The sequence below is a fragment of the Bos grunniens genome, chromosome 21 (assembly GCF_055505025.1).
Source record: "Bos grunniens cultivar Pamir isolate PY7600 chromosome 21, Bosgru_T2T1.0, whole genome shotgun sequence".
In the NCBI taxonomy this organism is placed as follows: Eukaryota; Metazoa; Chordata; class Mammalia; order Artiodactyla; family Bovidae; genus Bos; species Bos grunniens.
In genome coordinates, this window is record NC_141185.1 from 16,976,534 (window position 1) to 17,000,176 (window position 23,643).

The following is a 23,643-nucleotide window of genomic DNA, read 5'->3' on the forward strand; positions in this document are numbered from 1 at the left end:
AGGGAAATCCTCAGTTCCTATTACCCGTTATACCATATCCAATTTTGAGAAACATAAAAATATGCTACAGACAAGGTGAAAGTCAGTCTAAAGAGACAAGCAAGCATTATGCTCAGATATAATATTGATTTTAGAGTTATCAGACCCAGAGGTAAAATAGCTATAGTTAACATGTTAGGGGCTCTGACTGAACAAGTAGACAACATGCAAAGGCATTTGGATAATATAAGCATGCAAATAAAAACACTAAATTAAAGACTCATAGAAATGCTATAATTTAAAAAAATGGAAATAAAGAATGTGTTTGATGGGCTCATCAGTAGATTATCAAGGGAAGAATCAAATGGGAATAAAGATATGTCAGTAAGAATTTCCCAAACTGAAAAGTAAAAGGGGTATTCCATTTTTTTTTTTTTTGGATAGAGACAATATGGTAAAGTAAAGAGTAAAAGGATGTGTGCTCAATTGCTCAGTCGTGTCTTTTGCAGTCCCATGGACTGTAACCCACCAGGCTCCTCTGTCCATGGAATTCCCCAGGTGGGAATACTGGAGTGGGTTGCCATTCCCTTCTCCAGGGGATCTCCCTGACCCAGGGATCCAGCCCATGTCTCCTGTGTCTCCTGCAGTGGCAGGTGGGTTCTTTACCACTAATGTTACCTGGTAAGCCCACAAGGATGTGAGCTCACCTCTTCTAATGAAAACAGTATAATCACAACTAACTGCTGAATAGCAATGGAAATAAAAACAAGAAGACCAGAAACTATAAAACTCTTAGAGGAGAACATACGCAGAACACTCTCTGACATAAACCACAACAAGATCCTCTATGACCCACCCCCTAGAGTAATGGAAATAAAAACAAAAATAAACAAATGGGACCTAATTAAACTTAAAAACTTTTGCACAATGAAGGAAACTATAAGCATCGTGAAAAGGTAGCCTTCAGAATGGGAGAAAATAATAGCAAATGAAACAACTGACAAAGAAGTAATCTCCAAAATATACAAGCAGCTCATGCAGCTCAATACCAGAAAAATAAACAACCCAATAAAAAAGTGGGCCTAAGAACTAAGCAGACATTTTTCCAAAGAAGACATATAGATGTCTAATAAACACATGAAAACACGCTCAAATCACTATCAGAGAAACGCAATTCAAAACCAAAATGAGGTACCATCTCACACCAGTCAGACTGCCTGCCATCTACCACCAATAAATGCTGGAGAAGTTCTAAATGAGGTGGATGAAACTGGAGAAATATACCATGTTCATGGATCAGAAGAATCAATATAGTGAAAATGAGTATACTACCCAAAGCAATACACAGATTCAATACAATCCCTATCAAGCTACCAACGGTATTTTTCACAGAGCTAGAACAAATAATTTCACAATTTGTATGGAAATACAAAAAACCTCGAATACCCAAAGCAATCTTGAGAAAGAAGAATAGAACTGGAAGAATCAACCTGCCTGACTTCAGGCTCTACTACAAAGCCACAGTCATCAGAAAGACAGTATGGTACTGGCACAAAGACAGAAATATAGATCAATGGAACAAAATAGAAAGCCCAGAGATAAACCCACACACCTATGGACACCTTATCTTTGACAAAGGAGGCAAGAATATACAATAGAGAAAAGACAATCTCTTTAACAAGTGGTGCTGGGAAAACTGGTCAACCACTTGTAAAAGAATGAAACTAGAACACTTTCTAACATCATACACAAAAATAAACTCAAAATGGATTAAAGATCTAAACATCAGACCAAAAACTATAAAACTCTTAGAGGAGAACATAGGCAAAACACTCTCTGACATAAATCACAGCAGGATCCTCTATGACCCACCTCCCAGAATATTGGAAATAAAAGCAAAAATAAACAAATGGGATCTAAATAAAATTAAAAGCTTCTGCACAGCAAAAGAAACTATAAGCAAGGTGAAAAGACAGCCTTCAGAATGGAAGAAAATAATAGCAAATGAAGCAACTGACAAACAACTAATCTCAAAAATATACAAGCAACTCCTGCAGCTCAATTCCAGAAAAATAAACGACCCAATCAAAAAGTGGGCCAAAGAACTAAATAGACATTTCTCTAAAGAAGACATACAGATGGCTAACAAACACATGAAAAGATGCTCAACATCACTCATTATCAGATCAGATCAGATCAGTCACTCAGTCGTGTCCGACTCTTTGCAACCCCATGAATCGCAGCACACCAGGCCTCCCTGTCCATCACCAACTCCAGGAGTTCACTGAGACTCATGTCCATCAAGTCAGTGATGCCATCCAGCCATCTAATTATCAGAGAAATGCAAATCAAAACCGCAATGAGGTACCATTTCATGCCAGTCAGAATGGCTGCAATCCAAAAGTCTACAAGCAATAAATGCTGGAGAGGGTGTGGAGAAAAGGGAACCCTCTTACACTGTTGGTGGGAATGCAAACTAGTACAGCCACTATGGAGAACAGTGTGGAGATTCCTTAAAAAACTGGAAATAGAACTGCCTTATGACCCAGTAATCCCACTGCTGGGCATACACACTGAGGAAACCAGAAGGGAAAGAGACACGTGTACCCCAATGTTCATCACAGCACTGTTTATAATAGCCAGGACATGGAAGCAACCTAGATGTCCATCAGCAGATGAATGGGTAAGAAAGCTGTGGTACATATACACAATGGAGTATCACTCAGCCATTAAAAAGAATACATTTGACTCAGTTCTAATGAGGTGGATGAAACTGGAGCCTATTATACAGAGTGAAGTAAGTCAGAAAGAAAAACACCAATATAGTACACTAAAGCATATATATGGAATTTAGAAAGATGGTAACGATAACCCTGCATGCAAGACAGCAAAAGAGACACAGATGTATAGAACAGTCTTTTGGACTCTGTGGGAGAGGGAGAGGGTGGGATGATTTGGGAGAATGGCATTGAAACATGTGTATCATATAAGAAATGAATCACCAATCCAGGTTCAATGAAGGATACAGGATGCTTGGGGCTGGTGCACTGGGATGACCCAGAGGGATGGTACGGGGAGGGAGGTGGGAGGGGGGTTCAGGAGGGGGAGCATGTGTATACCTGTGGCAGATTCATGTTGATGTATGGCAAAACCAATACAATATTGTAAAGTATTTAGCCTCCAATTAAAATAAATAAGTTTAAATTAAAAAAAAAAAAAAAAACTCCGTGAAAATTTTATTTCAAAAATGAAAAATAAAGGAAAATGTTTACTAAGAAAAACGGAGAGGATTCATTACCAAGAGCTCTGCTCTGCAAAAAATGTTAAAGGAAGTTCTTCATGGAGAAAGAAAATGACATAGGTCAGAAACTCAGATCCACATAAGGAAAGGAATAATTCAGAGAAGATAAAAACAATAATCAAATAAAATATTTTATTTGCCTATTCTTAACTAATCTAACAGAAAACTGCTCAAAATAATAACAGCAATGTATTGGGTGATTACAGAATATGGAAAAGTAAAATAAATGACACCCACATAATAAGGGATGGGAAGGAAGAATTGGGAATAATTTACTATCAGATGCTTGCACTCCTGTAAAGTTATACAGTGCTATTTGAGTATGGACTTAAATTAGTTGTGAATGAATACTGCAAATATTTAGTGAAGCACTAAAAAATCTTTAAAAGAAGTATAATCAATACCCTAAGAGAGGAGATAAAATGAAATTATATAAATGTTCTATGAAAATCAGTGAAGCCTGTAAAACAAAGGAAATAATAAACAATTTAAATGAATAGAAAACAGTTAGAAATATGGTACAGATTAAACAATTTCAGTAATCACTTTAAATGTGAGAGGGGTAAATACACCAAAGGACAGAGACTGTCAGAATATATTTAAAAATACTCCAATATATGTTGTCTATACGAAATCCTCTTTAAAGACTCAGTTTAAAAGTAAAGGCATGAAGAAAGATATACCATGCTAACACTAAGCAGAAGAATTTAAGTAGCACTTATGATTTCAGATAAACTTCAAAACAAAGAAAATTATTACAGATAAATAAGGAGATTGCATAATAATAAAGGGACTTCCCTGGTGGTGCTAGTGGTAAAGAACCTGCTTGCCAATGCAGGTGACTTGGGTTTGATCCCTAGTTTGGAAAGACCCCCTGCAGGAGGGTAGGGCAACCCACTTCAGTATTCTTGTCTGGAGAATCCCATGGACAGGGGAGCCTGATGGGGTCACAAAGAGTCTGACATGACTGAAGTGACTTAGCAGGCATAATAATAAAGGGGTCAGTTCTCTAAGAAGACATAATAATCCTTAACATTGAGAGTGGCAAAATATCGGAGGTAAATAAATACAATTTTAAAGTGAAGTAGACAAATCTAGTGGTATAGTTAGAGATTTAAACATTCTTCTTTCAGTAACTGATAGATCAAGCAGGCAATGATCAGTAAGGATATATTTGACCTGAAAAACAGCAATAATCAACTTGATGTAAATGACATTTATGGATGCTTCATCTAACAACTGTGAAATACACATTCTTCTCAAGCTCACATGGAACTACATTACATGATAAACTACATTCTGGTCATAAAATACGTCTGAAAAAATTTAAATAATAGAAATTATGCAAAGCATGCACAAACATGAAACCAGAAATTACTAACAAAAAGGTAGTTGGAAAAATCCCAAAATACTCAGAGGTTAACAGCACACTACTAAATAAAATAAAGATCAAAGAAATTTCAGGAGAAATACTAAAATATTTTGAATTTATGAAAATTTGTGGTATGGAGCAAAACAGTACTTATTGAGACAATTATAGCTTTGAATGAGTATATCAGAAAATGAGAAAGATATAAAATCAATAATTTGTTTCTCCCTTGAAAACTAAAGCAATCAGAAGAAAAATAATAAATAATACAACAGAAATCAATAAAGTCTGTAAAATCAAAAGTTGGTTATTTAAAAGAAATAAACCTGGCAAACCCCCAGCCATGCTAACCAAGAAAAAACAAAATATAATTACCAATATTAGAAATGAAATAAAAATCATCACTATTGATCCCAAGGACATCGAAAGTATAGTAAAAGAATATTTTGAATAATTCTACAGCCATTATTTCATAAATTAGATGAACAATTCCTGAATATACTACCAAAACTCACACATAGACAAAGACTCTTAATAGGCCTATATTTATTTATTAAAGAAATCAAATCTATAATTAATAACACCAAGAAAATCTAGCCTAGATGGTTTCAATAATTAATTCTACCAAACATTTAAGAAAGAAACGGTGCCAATTTTAAAATATTTTCTTCCTGAAAACATAAGCAGGGTGAAAACTTTTGTTATGAACTGAATTGTGTCTCGAAAATTCATATGTTGAGATCCTAACACCCAGTACCTCAGGATGTGACTGTATTGGGAGTAAAGTCTTTAAAGACGTGGTAAAATAAAAGTGAGACTGTCCAGTCAGAATGGCTGTGATCCAAAAGTCTACAAATAATAAATGCTGGAGAGGGTGTGGAGAAAAGGGAACCCTCTTACACTGTTGGTGGGAATGCAAACTAGTACAGCCACTATGGAGAACAGTGTGGAGATTCCTTAAAAAACTGGAAATAGAACTGCCTTATGATCCAGTAATCCCACTGCTGGGCATACACACTGAGGAAACCAGAAGGGAAAGAGACACGTGTACCCCAATGTTCATCACAGCACTGTTTATAATAGCCAGGACATGGAAGCAACCTAGATGTCCATCAGCAGATGAATGGATAAGAAAGCTGTGGTACATATACACAATGGAGTATTACTCAGCCATTAAAAAGAATACATTTGAATCAGTTCTAATGAGGTGGATGAAACTGGAGCCTATTATACAGAGTGAAGTAAGCCAGAAGGAAAAACACCAATACAGTATACTAACGCATATATATGGAATTTAGAAAGATGGTAACGATAACCCTGTATACGAGGCAGCAAGAGACACTGATGTATAGAACAGTCTTGTGGACTCTGTGGGAGAGGGAGAGGGTGGGAAGATTTGGGAGAGTGGCATTGAAACATGTGAAACGTCATGTATGAAACGAGATGCCAGTCAGGGTTCAGTGCACGATGCTGGATGCTTGGGGCTGGTGCACTGGGACCACCCAGAGGGATGGTGTTGGGAGGGAGGAGGGAGGAGGATTCAGGATGGGGAACACATATATACTAATTAAATAATTTTCTATTAAAGAAAAAAAAAAGTGAGACTGTGATGGCAGACCCCAATCCAGTGCGACTGTGGTCCTTATAAGAAGAGGAAATTTAGACAGACACACACACAGAGACCAGGGGTGCGCATGCACAAGGAAAGATGATGTCAGGACATAACAAGAGGATGGGCATCTACAGGCCAAGGAGAGAGGCCTCAGGAGAAACCGAACCTGCCAACATCTTGATCTTGGACTATGAGCCTCCAGAACTGTGAGGAAATAAATGCATGTTGTTTAAGCCACTCAGTCTGTGATATTTTTATGTTGGCAGTTCTAACAAACTAATCCAACTTCTAAATTCATTTTATTAGGCCAGCTGCAATACCCAAACCAGATAAAAACATTAAAAGAAAAAAAAAAAAAACCTCTAAATATTTTAATGAAAAAAATAAAAATTCTTAAAATATTAGCAAGTCAAATCAAAAAATGTAGAAAAAGAAGTATACTTCATAACCAAATAGGGTTGATTCTAGATATGCAGAGCTGATTTAGCATTTTTACAAATCAATATAATCCATGACCTCAATGGATTAAGGAAGAAAAGCTATTCTGATCATATTAACTGATGCAACAGAAGCTTTTGACAAAATCCAAAGAAAACATTTATGGGTAAAAAAAAAATCTCAGCAAAATAGGAATAGTGAGAAACTTTTAAACTTAATAAAGAACATCTATAGCTATCATTTTCCTTCATGGTGAGAAATCAGGTTTTACCCCTAATGCAAGGAATAAGGCAAGAATGCCTTGCCTCACCACTTCTATACAACACTGTACCAGAAGTCCTAGCTATTGCAATAATACAAAAAATGAATTGAATATACATAGAATTAAAAGAAGTAAAAATGTATTTTTTCTTCAGATATCATGATTGTCTGTAGAAAATCCTGAAGAATCAACAAAATTCTCTTGGAACTAATAAATAACTCTAGTATTGTTTCTGAATCCTACTCCTGGGGATCTTCCTGACCCAGACACATACACACACACAGACACACACACACATATCTATCTATCTATAATATATATAAATAAATTCAAAAGAATACATGATTCACTCCTTTAATAACTATTTACTGAGTATGTAATAAAGGTTAGCCAATGAGGTGATAGTTGAAAAAAGACATAATTACTTCTATCAGAGAATTCTAATCTCTAACAGATTAGAGAGTAAATGTTAAATACTTATCATGCAAGATAATAAAAGTGTTTGAAAAGATACTAAAATATAATGTTATAAAGGTCAGAGGAAGAAAGTCTATAGCTGCATAGTAGATTAGAAATAGTCACTTTGGGAAGGAATGATATCAGCAAAATGGTAGAATAGGAAGCCCCAGACTCTCCCTACTAAGATTTCAAATTAAAAATATACAGACCAACTCCCTTCATGAGAAATTCAGAAACCAGTTAAGAGGCTCTTGTATCCAGTTGAGCGTGAAACCAGCTGCAATAAAGTGGGAGGGAAAATTTTGGCACCCGCTCTTTACACCCTCTATTCCCAGCATGGGCTTCCCTGATAGCTCAGTTGGTAAAGAATCCACCTGCAATGTAGGAGACCCCGGTTCTATTCCTAGGTTGGGAAAATCCCCTGGAGAAGGGAAAGCCTACCCACTCCAGTATTCTGGCCTGGAGAATTCCATGGATTGTATAGTCCATGGGGTCGCAAAGAGTTGGACACAGCTGAGCAACTTTCACTTTCACTGTTTCCAGCATACTGTAGTGCAATAGAGAAAAAATCCAAATTCTCAGTTTCTGCTAGAGACAAGGAGAAAAGAATGGACCATACATTCAAAGTTCTGATTTCTCAGAAGGCTGCTTGAGGGACAGAATTCTATTTTGCCTGAGTCTAGGGGCCTCGGAGAAGAATAGTATTGGTTTAGAATAACAAGTATGAACCCACCAGAGCCTTTCCTATATGGAAAAAAGCATAAAGCAGAAAGCACAGAGTTAGGGGGGAAAAAATCTAACTCTTGGTTATTCCTTGTGAGGAGAAAAGTTGGAGCATAAGTCCAACTTTCTGGTTTTGAGGGAATTAAAGGGTAAGGCACCTTTTCAGTGGTTTCTGTATAGCCCATCTGTGAGTACTAATGAGACAAACATTTGTTAAGATGCCCAAGAGCTAATGAGAACAAGAGAGAGGAAGGAAGTTTGTGTGAGTCTTATTCCTGCTCTAGAAGACCCATGAAAACAGCAGACAGAGATCAGTTTGCTTGTTGAAGTCTACCTCCAGGAAAAAGGAAAACAGTTGTATTGTGTGTCCAGCTTTCCAGTTCTGAGAAAAGGAACTTCCCTAAAGACCGGTTTCTGTCTTACCCAAATCTAAGAGTGGAAAGTAAAGGGTGCCAAGTTGGGAGTTACTGAGAACAAAGGTGGAGTTGAAATGCTATGTACACATGTATACACCTGCCAGAGCCCCTCTCCCCTGACAAGCACAAGATGATTAGGAGTAAATCCCCATCTCCTGACTTCTCCTTGGAAAGAGAAAAAGCTGGAGTGCATGTCTAATACTCTGGTTTTCCTGTGGGCTGTCTGAAATAAGTCTTTAGAAATTGAACATATCGTAATGGAAGTCTATAAATTACTTGAAAAATAATTCAAAACAATTATCACAAAGATACTCATTGATGTTAGAAAAACAATGCATGATCAAAATAAGAATTTCAACAAACATTAAAAAAAATAAGAAAACGCACAAATAGAAATTTTGGATTTCAAGAATAACTGCATTGAAAAATCATTAAAGGGACTAAAGAGCAGATCTGATTAAGCAGAATAAAGTATAAATGAACTAAAATACAAGTCATTTTAAATTCTTCCAGAAGAACAAAAAGAAAAAAAAGAATGAAGAATAGTGAAGAAAATCTAATGAATGTATGGGACAACATTAAGTACACCACATTCATTATACATATGACACAATATATACACATTATTGGATCTCAAAAATTCTAAAGAGAAAGAAAGGGACAAAAAGTTCATTTGAAGAAATAAAAGTTGAAAACTTCTAAAGTCAGGACATCTGGATTCAAGAACTTCAGCAGACAGGAAATAGGATAAACCCAAAGAATTCAACATTATTAGCAAACAGTCAAAGACAAAGAGAAAATTTTGAAAACAAGAAAAAGTGACACATTGTATATGAGGGAGATCCTAATAAGAATGTATTTAGATTTATTGACAAAAACATTGCAGGTAAGAAGAGAGTGGGATAATATATTCAAGGTACTGAGAGAAATAACAAAAATAACCTTACCAAGAATACTGTATACATGTGTACATGTGTTCCCCATCCTGAACCCTCCTCCCTCCTCCCTCCCCATACCATCCCTCTGGGTCGTCCCAGTGCACTAGCCCCAAGCATCCAGTATTGTGCATCGAACCTGGACATGTATACCTGTGGCGGATTCATTTTGATATTTGGCAAAACTAATACAATTATGTAAAGTTTAAAAATAAAATAAAATTTGAACAACAACAACAAAAAAGAATACTGTATCTGGCAAAACTGTCTCTCAGTAATGAAGGACAAATAAAGACGTTCTCAAAAAAAGAAAAAAATAAGGGGGTTTATCAGCCACTAGATCTGACATAGAAAATGTGCTGAAGGGATCCCTTCATATTGAAAAGAAAGGATGCCTTATAATAATATGAAAGCATATGAATGTTATAGGGTAAATGAGTAAGTTCAGTTCAATTCAGTTGCTCAGTTGTGTCCGATTTTTGCAACCCGTTACTGCAGCACGCCAGGCTTCCCTGTTCATAACCAACTCCCAGAGCCTACTCAAACTCATGTCTATCAAGTCAGTGATGCCATCCAACCATTTCACCCTCTATCATCCCCTTCTCCTCCCACCTTCAAACTTTTCCAGCATCAGGGTCTTTTCAAATGAATCAGTTCTTCGCATCAGGTGGCCAAAGTATTGGAACTTCAGCTTCAGCATCAGTCCTTCCAATGAATATTCAGGACTGATTTCCTTTACAATTGACTGGTTTGATCTCCTTGCAGTCCAAGGGACTTTCAAGAGTCTTCTCCAAATCCACATTTCAAAAACATTGATTCTTTGGTGCTCAGCTTTCTTTACAGTCCAACTCTCACATCCATACATGACCACAGGAAAAACCATAGCTTTGACTAAATGGACCTTTATCAGTAAAGTAATGTCTCTGCTTTTTAATATGTTGTCTAGGTTGATCATAGCTTTTCTTCCAAGGAGCAAGCATCTTTTAATTTCATGGCTGCAGTCACCACATCTGCAGTGATTTTGGAGCCCCAAAATTAAGTCTGTCACTGTTTCCATTGTTTCCCATCTATTTGCCATGAAGTGATGGGACCGGAGGTCATGGTCTTAGTTTTCTGAATGTTGAGTTTTAAGCCAACTTTTTCACTCTCCTCTATTACTTATATCAAGAGGCTCTTCAGTTTCTCTTCACTTTCTGCCATAAGGGTGGTGTCATCTGCATATCTCATGTTATTGATATTTCTCCTGGCAATCCTGATTTCAGCTTATGCTTCATACAGCCTGGCATTTCACAAGATGTACTCTGCATATAAGTTAAATAAGCAGGGTGACAATATACAGCCTTGATGTACTCCTTTCCTGATTTGGAACCAATCTGTTGTTCCATGTCCAATTCTAACTGTTGCTTCTTGACCTGCATACAGATTTCTCAGGAGGCAGGTAAGGTGGTCTGGTATTCCCATCTCTTGAAGAATTTTCCACAGTTTGTTGTGATCCACACAGTCAAAGACTTTGGCATATTCAATAAGGCAGAAGTAGATATTTTTCTAGAACTTTCTTGCTTCTTCTATGATCCAATGGATGTTGGCAATTTGATCTCTGGTTCCTCTGCCTTTTATTTATTTATTTATTTTTTATCTTTCCCATAGTTCTTTATTTTAATTTAATTTTATTTTTTAACTTTACAATATTGTATTAGTTTTGCCATATATCAACATGAATCCACCACAGGTATACACGTGTTCCCCATCCTGAACCCTCCTTCCTCCTCCTTCCCTGTATCATCCCTCTGGGTCGTCCCAGTGCACCAGCCCCAAGCATCCAGTATTGTGCATCGAACCTGGACTGGCGACTTGTTTCATATATGATATTATACATGTTTCAATGCCATTCTCCCAAATCATCCCACTCTCTCCCTCTCCCACAGAGTCCAAAAGACTGTTCTATACATCAGTGTCTCTTTTGCTGTCTCGTATACCGGGTTATTGTTACCATCTTTCTAAATTCCATATATATGCGTTATTGTGCATCGAACCTGGACTGGCGACTTGTTTCATATATGATATTATACATGTTTCAATGCCATTCTCCCAAATCATCCCACTCTCTCCCTCTCCCACAGAGTCCAAAAGACTGTTCTATACATCAGTGTCTCTTTTGCTGTCTCGTATACCGGGTTATTGTTACCATCTTTCTAAATTCCATATATATGCGTTAGTATACTGTATTGGTGTTTTTCTTTCTGGCTTACTTGACTCTGTATAATAGGCTCCAGTTTCATCCCCCTCATTAGAAATCCAGCTTGAACATCTGGAAGTTCACAGTTAATGTATTATTGAAGCCTTGCTTGGAGAATTTTGAGCATTACTCTGCTAGCATGTGAGATGAGTGCAATTGTGCAATAGTTTAAACATTCTTTGTCATTGCCTTTCTTTGGTATTGGAATGAAAACTGACCTTTTCCAGTGCCGTGGCCACTGCTGAGTTTTCCAAATTTGCTGGCATATTGAGTGTAGCACTTTCACAGCATCATCTTTTAGGATTTAAAATGGCTCAAATAGGTAAATATATAGATAAACAAATAATACTCTAATGATGGTACAGAAATTACTTTTACTTCTAGCTCAGAATTTATAAGAAAATTCTGTATAAAATATACTAATGAATACAGGGTAAAACAAATAAGTTTTAATATCAATAGTATAAAATATGTGATGAAGAGCAAGACATAAAAGTGTAAAGTTTTGTAGATGACTGAAATTGTTACAAATGTAAATTTTGTAACTATAGTATGCTTTATGTAAGTCTTGTGGTAATCACAAAAAATTCTGAAAGAGATGGCAATACCAGATCACCTGACCTGCCTCTTGAGAAATCTGTATGCAGGTCAGGAAGCAACATTTAGAACTGGACATGGAACAGACTGGTTCCAAATAGGAAAAGGAGTACGTCAAGGCTGTATAGTATTACCCTGCTTATTTAACTTATATGCAGAGTACATCATGAGAAACGCTGGACTGGAAGAAGCACAAGCTGGAATTAAGTTGCTGGAAGAAAGATCAATAACCTCAGATATGCAGATGACACCACCCTTATGGCAGAAAGTGAAGAGGAACTCAAAAGCCTCTTGATGAAAGTGAAAGTGGAGAGTGAAAAAGTTGGCTTAAAGCTCAACATTCAGAAAGCAAAGATCATGGCATCCAGTCCAATCACTTCATGGGAAATAGATGGGGAAATAGTGGAAACAGTGTCAGACTTTACTTTTTTGGGCTCCCAAACCACTGCAGATGGTGACTGCAGCCATGAAATTAAAAGATGCTTGCTCCTTGGAAGAAAAGCTATGACCAACCTAGAAAACATATTAAAAAACAAAGACATTATTTTGCCAACAAGGTCTGTCTAGTCAAGGCTATGGTTTTTCCTGTGGTCATGTGTGGATGTGAGAGTTGGACTGTGAAGAAGGCTGAGTGCCAAAGAATTGATGCTTTTGAACTGCGATGTTGGAGAAGACTCTTGAGAGTCCCTTGGACTGCAAGGAGATCCAACCAGTCCATTCTGAAGGAGATCAGCCTTGGGATTTCTTTGGAGGGAATGATGCTAAAGCTGAAACTCCAGTACTTTGGCCACCTCGTGTGAAGAGTTGACTCATTGGAAAAGACTCTGATGCTGGGAGGGATTGGGGGCAGGAGGAGAAGGGGACGACAGAGGATGAGATGGATGGATGGCATCACTGACTCGATGGACTTGAGTCTGAGTGAACTCCGGGCGTTGGCAATGGACAGAGAGGCCTGGCATGCTGCGATTCATGGGGTCGCAAAGAGTCGGACACGACTGAGCGACTGAACTGAACTGAACTGATTCACAAAAAAATATCTAGAGAAAATGAGAAAGAAAGAAAAGTATGTTATAAAAATATCAATGAAATACAAAGGAACACAACAAAAGAGAAAAAGACAAAGAAACTATAAGACAGAGAAGACAACTGAAAATATGGCCACAGTAAACCCTTCCTTGTAAAAAAAACACTGAAAGAACAGAAGGGAAAAACAGATGAAAATATACTAATAACAGGAAATTTTAATACCCGTGTTCATTATGGATAGAATAATCAGAAGACCATTAAGGAAACAGAGGACTAAAAACTATAGACCAATTGAGTCAAACTGACACAAGCAGAATATTCCACTCAAAAGCAAGAGAATACATACTCTTCTCAATTGCATATGGAACATTTTCTGTGATAGATCACATACAAGGACACACCATTAAGAGCACTGAAATAATACCAGGTCTATTTTCTTACCATAATGTAATATAAGTAGGAATCAATAGAATAGAGAAATTTAAAAAAGAATCATTAGTGAAAATTAAACATCACAGTCTGAAACAGCCAACAAGTCAAAAAATAGATTAAGAGGGAAATTAGAAATTATATTAAGACAATCTTCAAATAAAATGTAGCATGCCAAAACTTATAGCATTATGCAAAGTAGTACTTAGAAATTTACAGCAATAACCACCTACATTGAAAATGAAGAAAGGTCTTAAATAGACAATTTAAACCACAAGCCACTAGAGAAGAATAAAGCACAAAGTTAGTAGAAGGAGAGAACTAATAATGATTAAAAGTAAATAAAATAGGAACTAGAAAGACAATAAAAAAGGTGTAGAAGATTTGGATTTTTTTTTAAACAAAATTGACAAAACATTAACTAGACTAGCCAAGATAAAGTAAAGAGGACTCAAATAAATGAAAGTAAAAATGAAAAAAATAGATACTGCAACTGATATCACAGAAATACAAAGACTCACATGGGTCCACTCTGAGCAACTAAATGCTAACAAACTGGGGAACCTAGAAGAAATGGATAAATTTCTAGAAACAACCACCTACCAAGACTAAGTCTTAACAAGGAGATCAGTAATCAGAAAGCTCCCAACAAAGAAAAGATCAGAACCAGATGGATTCTTTAGTAAAGCTATCAACTGTTTAGAGAAGATTGCTAATCCTTCTCAAATTCTCCCCCAAAAATGAACATGAGGGAATATTTCCAAACTTTTTATTTTTATGAAACCAGCATTATCCTGGTATCAAAGCCAGAAATGGATACTATAAGAAAGCTACAATGCAATATCCCTGATGAATAGAGATGCAAATTTTTCAACAAAATACTAGCAAACTGAACATTTAAGTATACAAAAACAGTCATATTCCACGACCAAATGGGATTTATTCCTGGGATACAAGGATGGTTCAATACAGGGATGAATTGGTATGATATACCACATTAACAGAACAAAGGATAAGAATTACATCATCATCTCAACAAATGCAGTAAAGGGATTTGACAAAATTTGAAACTTTTTCTTGATAAAAACATTAACAAACAATGAATATCAAAAATTTCACCAATAACAGCTGCAGCTAAATCATACTCAACAGTAAAACAAAAACAAACAAAATACTTAAAAGCAATTTCTCTATGATCAGGAGACAAAGCAAGGATATCTATTCTTACCAACTCTTTTCAACATAGTACTGGAACTACTAGTGAGTATAATTAAGAAAAATAATAAAAGGCACACACATTAAAAAGGAAGCAGCAGAATATAGGACCTATATATATATATATATATATATATATATTAGTACTTCATATTGCTAATATTCTCCATATTTAAAAAATTAATTTATTTATTTTAATTGGAGGCTAATTACAATGTTGTAGAGGCTTTTGCCATCCATCGACACAAATCAGCCATGGGTGTACACGTGTCCCCCGTCCTGAAACCCCTCCCAGGGTCGTCTCAGTGCACTGGCCCTGAGCGCCCTGTCTCACGCATCAAACCTAGACTGGCGATCTATTTCAGATATAGTAATATACGTGTTTCAATGCTATTCTTTCAAATCATCCCACCCTTGCCTTCTCCCACAGAGTCCAAAAGTCTGTTCTTTATATCTGTGTCTCTTTTGCTGTCTTGCATATAGGGTCATTGTTACCATCTTTCTAAATTCCATATATATGTGTTAATATACTGTATTGGTGTTTTTCTTTCTGACTTACTTCACTCTGTATAATAGGCTCCAGTTTCATCCACCTCATGAGAACTGATTCAAACACATTCTTTTTAATAGCTGAGTAATATTCCATTGTGTATATGTACCACAGCCTTCTTATCCATTCATCTGCTGATGGACATCTAGGTTGCTTCCATGTCCTGGCTATTGTAAACAGTGCTGCGATGAACATTGGGGTACACGTGTCTCATTCAATTCTGGTTTCCTTGGTGTGTATGCCCAGCAGTGGGATCGCTGGGTCATATGGCAGTTCTATTTCCAGGTTTTAAGGAATCTCCACACTGTTCTCCATAGTGGCTGTACTAGTTTGCATTCCCATCAACAGTGTAAGAGGGTTCCCTTTTCTCCACACCCTCTCCAGAATTTATTGCTTGTAGACATTTTGATAGCAGCCATTCTGACTGGTGTGAGATGATACCTCATTGTGATTTTGATTTGCATTTCTCTGATACTGAGTGATATTGAGCATCTTTTCATGTGCTTATTAGCCAGCTGTATGTCTTCTTTGGAGAAATGTCTGTTTAGTTCTTTGGCCCATTTTTTGATTGATAGGACCTATATTTTACACTGTACACAAAAATGAACTAAATCAACTCCAAATGGATTAAAGACCTAAATGTAAGGACTAAAACTATCAAATTCATAGAAGAAAAAATAAAGAGAATATCATTACATTGGTCTTAGAAATTACTGCTTGAATTTGGCAATAAACCACAGGAAACAAAAGCAAAAGTAGACAAGTGGAACATCAAACCAAACATCTGTGCAGCAAAGTAAGCATTCAGCAGATTAAATAGGTAATCTATGAAAAGGGAAAAAAAAATCAAACAACATACTTGATAAACAGTTTATCTCCAAAGTATATAAGAACCTTCTACAAATCAATAGAAAAAATGAAAACAAAAAACAGGTAACCTGATTAAAAAATTATCAAGGACCTGAAAAGACATTATTCCAAAGAAGACATACAAATGGCCAGTGGGTATATAAAAAATGTTCAGTGTCACTAATCAAGAATATGCAATACAAAACTACAACAAAACATCACTTCCTATGTGTTTGGGTGACCATAAACCTTAACAAAACAGATAGAAGCATAACTAGCAGGGTAGAATAATAATAATCAGAACCCTTCTGCACTCATGGTGCATTCCAGGTATGAATCTCACTTGGTCATAGTGTATGATCATTTTAATGTGCTATTAAAGTTAGTTTGCTAATTTATGAATATAGGATTTTTTACATCTATATTCATAAAGAATGTTGGTTTATTGTTTACTTATAGTGTTATTTTCTGTCCAGATAAGGACATACAAGAAAACTATGAGCCAATACTTCTGATGGACAAGGATGCAAAAAATTTTAACAAAATATTAGCAAACTAAATTCAATAATATATTAAAATGATGAAACAACATGATCAAGTGGGATTTATTTCAGGGATTCAAGTATTTTTCAAAAACTATAAATCAACCAACATGATACACCACATTAACAAAAGGAAGAATAAGTCATAAGATTATTTCAATAGATGTATAAAAAGCCTTTGACAAAATTCAACATCAATTTATGATTACAAACTCTCAAGAAAGTGAGTATATAGGGAATCGACCTCAATATAATAAAGGCTGTATATGACAAGGCCACTTCATACTCAATGGTAAAAAACCAAAGGCATTTCCTCTAAGATGAGGACAGGACAAGGATACCTTGCCACTTTTATTCAACATAGTATTGGGAGTTCTAGTCAGCGTAATTAGGCAAGAAAAAGAAATAAAAAGCATCCAAATTAGAAAGTAGGAATCAAAACTGTCACTCTTTGAAGTTAACATGATACTATGTATTGAAAACTCAAAATTCTAATACACGTTAAAAAAAAAAAAAACTATTAGAAGTAATGAATGGATTCCTTAAAGCTGCAGGATACAAGATGAATATACATAAATCTGTTGCTTTTCTATACATTAATAATGAATTTTCAGAAACAAAAATTAAGAAAATAGTCCTATTTACAATTGTATCCCCAAAATAAAATACCTAAAAACAAATTTTACCAAGGAGGTGAAAACTTGTACACTGAAAACTAGAAGGCATTGATAAAAATACATTAAAGATGTCACAAGTAAATGGAAAGATATTTCATGCTCAGAGTTTGGAAGAATTAATATTCAAATGTTCATACTGTACAAATCAAACAACAGATTCATTATAATCCCTATCAACATTCCAATGGCATTTTTAATAGAGAACAACTCTGAAATGTATGTGGAATCACAATACACTCCATTTAGCCAAATCAAACTTAAGAACAAAGCTGATATACCACAATCCTGATTTCAAAATATATTTACAAGGCTATAGTAATCGAAGTAGTATTGCACTGGTATAAAAATAGACACAGGGATCAATGGAACAGAACTGATAGCCCATAATAAATCCACACCTATATGGTCATTTAACTGATGACAAGTCAAATGCCATATGGCAAGGAGGCAAGAATATGCAACGGGGAATGGATAGCCTCTTTAATTAATGATATTTAGAAAACTGGACAGCATATGCAAAAGAATGGAACAGACCAATATCTTACAATGAACATAAAAATCAACTCAACATGGAATGTAACTTGAATGTAAGACCTGAAGCAATTAAATTTCTGGAAAAAAAAACAAGTGGTAAGCTCTTTAGCATAACAACGTAGTAGACAAGTGTTGGATACCCGAGTCAGGAAGATTGGGAGGAAACGGGAACCCACTCCAGTATTTTTGCCTGGAAAACCCCATGGACAGAGGAGTCTGGTAGGCCACAATTTACAAGGTATCAAAAAGTCAGACATGACTGAACACTCACACACATACTATGTTAATAGCTGCAAATACAAACAAAGTAAATGCTATGTAAATAGTTGCCAGCTAGGGGCAAACTTGTTTTGTTCTTTGGTATTTTCTGGGATTTTTTTCCCCCATATATATTCAATACGGATTTGGTTGAATCAGCAGACATGGAACCTGCACATGTGGAAGACCTACTGTACTGCAGTAATGACACAATTTCAATGACTTGCATAAGAAGTCCTTAATGGTCTTTCCTGTTTCCTTAAAGACAATATCAAAAAGGGTCTTGTTGCTCTCGGTTGTTCTCAAAAAGAACCTGAATTACTAGTACTACCTGATATCTAATATTATTGTTAGAAACATATATTTTAAAGAAATATTTTTAGTGTCCCTAAATCACACTTGCTGTTCAGTCACTAAGTCATGTCCGATTATTTGCAACCCTATGGACTTCAGCATGCCAAGCTTTCCTGCCCTTCACTATTTCCTGGAGTTTGTCAAACTCAATTCCATTGAGTTGCTGATGCTATCAACCATCTCATCCTCTGCCATCCAACCATTCATTCTCTGTCACCCCCTTCTCCTTCTGCCTCTAAATCATACTTGCTGCTGCTGCTGCTGCTAAGTTGCTTCAGTCGTGTCCGACTCTGTGCGACCCCATAGATGGCAGCCCACCAGGCTCCCTCGTCCCTGGGATTCTCCAGGCAAGAACACTGGAGTGGGTTGCCATTTCCTTCTCCAATGCATGAAAGTGAAAAGTGAAAGTGAAGTCACTCAGTCATGTCTGACTCTCCGCAGCTCAATGGACTGCAGCCTACCAGGCTCCTCCATCCATGGGATTTTCCAGGCAAGAGTACTGGATTGGGTTGCCATTGCCTTAGATGATCTTCATTCCATACCTTATAAAAGATTTTTGGTTTCTCCCTTTCCTTCTCTGCACTGAATTCAGTTAAGCATTGCCTGCATCTCCCAGTATTTTTAGGACTAAAGCATTTATTCCCCTGGCACTAACAGCTCACAACTCAGCCCCTAATCCCATCACCCTGATCTTACTTTAAGGATACTCCTAAGATGAAGTTCCAAGACTGGTGCATGCCAAATTCTGAACTGCCATCCTAGCTTCAGAGGTCCTTGTCATAGTGAATGATCTTTGTTCAGATTCTATCAATAATCCAACTTCTGCTGAATCCTGCTTCCTTTATTCTTGCATTTGGTTGATTCCTAGAGCATTCCCAAATGACTTATGTGTACACATAGTTCTGCCACAAGATCTGTTTCCAGGGAAGCTTAACCATGACGTTCTCTTTAAATTCATTCAATTATTAAAATCTGCTAGTTTATCTCATATATAGCTTCAAAACTTACCTCTTCCCCATCCCCACAGCTATTATGTTATACCAGACTCATACTTCTTTTAACTGCTTTGCTTTTTTCCTCATTAAACCCATCCTTCAAGCCATTATAAAATGATCTTTTAAAATTCCAAAACTTCTAAGCCTCTGCCTATCTTAAAATCTTTAAGTATTGTTTTATTTATGGAAAAAAATTTAAACTCCTTAAGAAGACATTAGATTCTACAGCACCTAATCCTTCAAACCATTTTTCTCACTCTGTACTTCAACAATCCTGGGAAATTTGTAGTTTTCTATGTTTTGATGTTCTTTCATTTCTTCATTGATAGGTATAGGCTCTTCTTTTAATCTGAAATTATATTTCAATTTTGTGTACCTCTAAATTGATATGCATCCAAAAAGGGTCATTTTTTAACTTATCTGGGAAAACTTCCACAGGCACAATTCTACCCTTTCTCAAAATAACATCAATAACACAAAATAACAGTGTTGTACTTATATTTTTCCATGGAACATGATTAAATAAATAACTGAAAGAAGTGATGTTAATTACAGAAATATTGCTGATGGGAAAAACTTGTATTGCAATTCTATTTTATCTGTGCTAAGTTGCTTCAGTTGTGTCCAACTATTTGCAACCCTATGGACTGTTATCCGCTGGGCTGCTCTGTCCACGGGATTTTCCAGGCAAGAATTTCTGACCCAGGGGGTCGAACCCATAGGGAAGCGAGTTCTTTACCACTGGGCTTCCCTGGTGGCTCAGAGAGTAAAAAATCCGCTTGCAATGTGGGAGATTTGGGTTCAGTTTCTAGGTTGGGAAGATCCCCTGGTGGAGGGCATGCCGACCCACTCCAGTATTCTTGCCTGGAGAATCACCATGAACAGAGGAGCCTAGCAGGCTACAGTCCATGGGGTCACAGAGTCAGACCTGACTGAGTGACTAAGCAGAGCACAGAGAGAGCTGCCACCTGGGAAGCCCCAACTCTGTAGGATTTTTTTGAACATTTTTCAATGATTCTCCACCAGAGGGAAGTCTTCCTTTCCTGCAGACATCAACCACATCAAGTCACTATGCTGTGTACCCTGAAACTAATAATATTGTAAGTCAGTCAGTTTAGTCGCTCAGTCGTGTCAGACTCTTTGGGACCCCATGGACTGCAGCACATCAGGGGTCCCTGTCCATCACCAACTCCCGGAGCTTACTCAAACTCACGTCCATCGAGTTGGTGATGCCATCCAACCATCTCATCCTCTGTCATCCCCTTCTTCTCCTCCCTTCAATCTTGCCCAGCATCAGGGTCTTTTCCAATGAGTCAGTTCTTCGCTTAGGAGGTCAAAGTATTGGAGTTTCAGCTTCAGCATCAGTCGTTCCAATGAATGTTCAGGACTGATTTCCTTTAGGATGGGCCATACCTCAATAAAGAAACACACATACAAACCTATTGTCTAACTAATATTTTTAATTCATTAGAAGAGTGACTACTGGCAAATAATCAAGAAATATGATATTGTTTTTCACTTAAGGAAGTCTCTGATTTGAGGAATAAGACAAAGAGATCAAATGATTATAAAAATAGAACATGTCCTAATGCATATAAAACATATATTTTTAAAGAACTTTAAACAGAGACAAGGCCTTGAAATCTGAAGAGGGTAAAAGGAAGAAATTATTAATCAACTGCAGTTTTCTCATTTAGTTTATATAACACCATTTTGAGTTTGCTAATATTTCCTCTGCTTTACAAATGAGAGAATTGTGCCCAACATGATCATTAAATGACTTTAAGGACTTGAACCAAGGACTTTATGACTCCTGAGTCAAGAACTTTCCCTCAGTGATAGTCTGTTTAGCTTTTCTAAAATTCTCTTCACTGAATGCCCATTTACTCAATGATATATCTATTATAGGTGCGTCCCAGGTAGCACTAGCGATAAAGAACCTTCCTGCCAATGCAGGAGACATAAGAGACTCGGGGTGGATCCCTGGATCAGGAAGATCCCCTGGAGAAGGAAATGGCAACCCACTTCAGTATTCTTGCCTGGAAAATCCCATGGACTGAGGAGCCTGGCAGGCTACAGTCCCCTAGGATCGCAAAGAGTTGGATGGGACTGGAGCGACAGCATGCACACATCTCTATTATAATATAAACTGTTTCAGCATTTCCTCTACAAAAACATCCTGTTTTTCATAGGTTTCTTGTCTTCAACTGATTAACTTCCCTCCTGCTTTTTCTTTTTGTTAAAAAATGCCTGATCAATGCCTTCCAGGTGTCTTGATGATTAAAGAACATATTTGCATATCAGAAAACAGATATGATGGCTGGGGAACCATCTGATCCAGAATATTGCTGTCTGAAAATTTGCTGACCTGCTCCAAAATATAAGAAAACAAATTATAAAATTCCATTAAAGGAATCTGGCCAACTATTTGCTACCAGCATCACTAGAATTGATGACATGCCCCCAAATTGACCCTTTGACAATAGTAAATAGCTGCACAGTTGCATGCTCAAAATGAAAGGAGGCTAGGGTTGGAGATACAGCTAAGCCGATAATTACAGTTTGACATGTTGACATGGACTGGTGATGGGTTATTATGTGGCTAGTTTCTGGAAATACATAAATATACAGATGCTATATTAAGGATATTGCCACTGATATCATTATAGGCATCTATAAAGTGGAGAAAAAGCTATTATGATGAAAAACTGAATTGTGTGTGGGAAAAAGCTTCTCTTGGAAAAGGAAAATTAAAACATGCTTTATGAATACTTAGGATGTCAAGTTTACTTGTTTAGATATGTATTATTATTACCTCATGAATAGAACTAAAATTTATCTACATATTACATTAAGATATAATACACAGGATAAATACAATTATTATATAGTACCATTTGATCAGCTGTAAAACAGAAAGTAGAACAATAATGCCATTTTTAAAACCCTGACATTTTAAACTTCGCCTATATTTTAAGGGCTTCCCTGGTAGCTCAGATGGTAAAGAATCTGCCTGAAATACAGGAGACCTGGGTTCAATGCCTGGGTCAGGAAGATCCCCTGGAGAAGGGAATGTCTATCCACTCGAGTACTCTTGTCTGGAGGATTCCATGGACAGAGGAGCCTCGTGGCGGACTAAGTCCACAGGGTTACAAAAGTTGGACATGGTTTATTCATAAACATTAGCTATAGCTTTTTCTGTACATTAGTTTCCTTGAATACACCTTAGTGATGCCAGACCAATATGCTGAATTTGCCAACAGTAATAAGAATAAATCATGAATAATTGAGGAAAAGTAGGTAATGTTCAGCACAGTGAGATGAATTCAAGGCCACCTGACCTGGATGCTGGACTTCTTGGATTACTTATATAGGTAAATTGCAGTGAAAATCAGCATATGTGAAAGCTTTAATGGAAATGTGAACTTCCATGTGTCCAGGTCTCTTCTCATTAATACAGCTAGAAAAATTTTTGTGTCGAAATTGCTTCCTTAAAATAAGGTGCAATGTCTTGCCTAGGTAGGTCTCCAGCTGATAGTAAATGATACCTATTGCATAAGTAGAGCGAGTGTGAGGAATGAAGAGAGCAACATCTTTTAATTAGAAATCATGTTTTGTGTGTAAAAATTGCTATTACTGTACTAAACGGTTCTTACCTTTACTATCAGTCCTTTTCAGATGTCAGACAAAGATATCTCTAATATAAGAAAGATAGCTCTAATGTAAGTATTACTCATTGGGAGAAATCATATTTGAAGTAGACTAATAAAAACATTATAAGAACATTAGTTTAGAAACTTGGATATACTTTTGTAAATGTCTAAAATTTGGTTCAAAAATTCAGTCTTTTTCCTTTGTTCACAAAAATGGTGACAAATATATGTGTA

General features: G+C 36.6%; 1 long non-coding RNA gene across 6 annotated transcripts in view; it reads right to left on the minus strand.

The window, feature by feature from the left end:
- The window catches only part of LOC147349186 (uncharacterized), a 287,797-nt gene that overhangs the window by 153,327 nt on the left and 110,827 nt on the right, over positions 1–23,643 (minus strand). For 2 of the 6 annotated variants that reach the window (XR_015149518.1, XR_015149516.1), the window contains one exon: positions 17,791–21,169. The exons of 3 other annotated variants lie outside the window; for them this stretch is intronic. This is a non-coding gene — a long non-coding RNA (uncharacterized LOC147349186). Of the gene's footprint in view, positions 1–2,180; positions 2,306–17,790; positions 21,170–23,643 lie in introns of those variants that run through there. One more of the 6 variants, XR_015149529.1, reaches the window with a different exon arrangement.